Source organism: Equus caballus, chromosome 3, assembly GCF_041296265.1.
Source record: "Equus caballus isolate H_3958 breed thoroughbred chromosome 3, TB-T2T, whole genome shotgun sequence".
Taxonomy (NCBI): Eukaryota; Metazoa; Chordata; class Mammalia; order Perissodactyla; family Equidae; genus Equus; species Equus caballus.
The window spans coordinates 32,117,082-32,117,643 of NC_091686.1; positions in this window are offsets into that span (position 1 = coordinate 32,117,082).

The following is a 562-nucleotide window of genomic DNA, read 5'->3' on the forward strand; positions in this document are numbered from 1 at the left end:
ACGAGCCCCAGAGTTGCTGCGGCCCTGGTGTCCGGCTTGGGGACGTGTTTCTGCGTGTCTGAAACGCCAGCGAGCACCTCACAGGACAGGTGTGTGAGACATCCCCGTGCACACGCACCGTCGGTCATCCATGTAGCTGCCTGTCTTCCCTGCACAGCGCCAAGAGGGCACGGGACCCTCTTCCCGCATCTTTGGGTCCCTGAGGCACAAACATTAGACAAACCTGTTGAATGAAGCTGGAGGTACTTGAGATTCTGGATCGAAGAGAGAGATTTTTTAAATAGTTTTTATTTCAAAATGCACTAACAAAATTAAAGGAATGTTTAGGATAAAGCTACGTACGAAGACGGGCATCAGAAGCATTCAACGTGGATAGGGCAAAGCCGTGCGAGCAATACTTGCATGCCCAGGTCTCCTGTCACTGGCTCTCCAGTGTCCAGAGGCTGTGGACACGGTATAGGAGGGACGGTGACAGCCCGGGACGCGGGGGTCTGTAAGCCGAGGAAAAGCCGTCCCTCGAGAACACACCAAGAAGCCATTAAGAGCCGTGCCACTACACAAA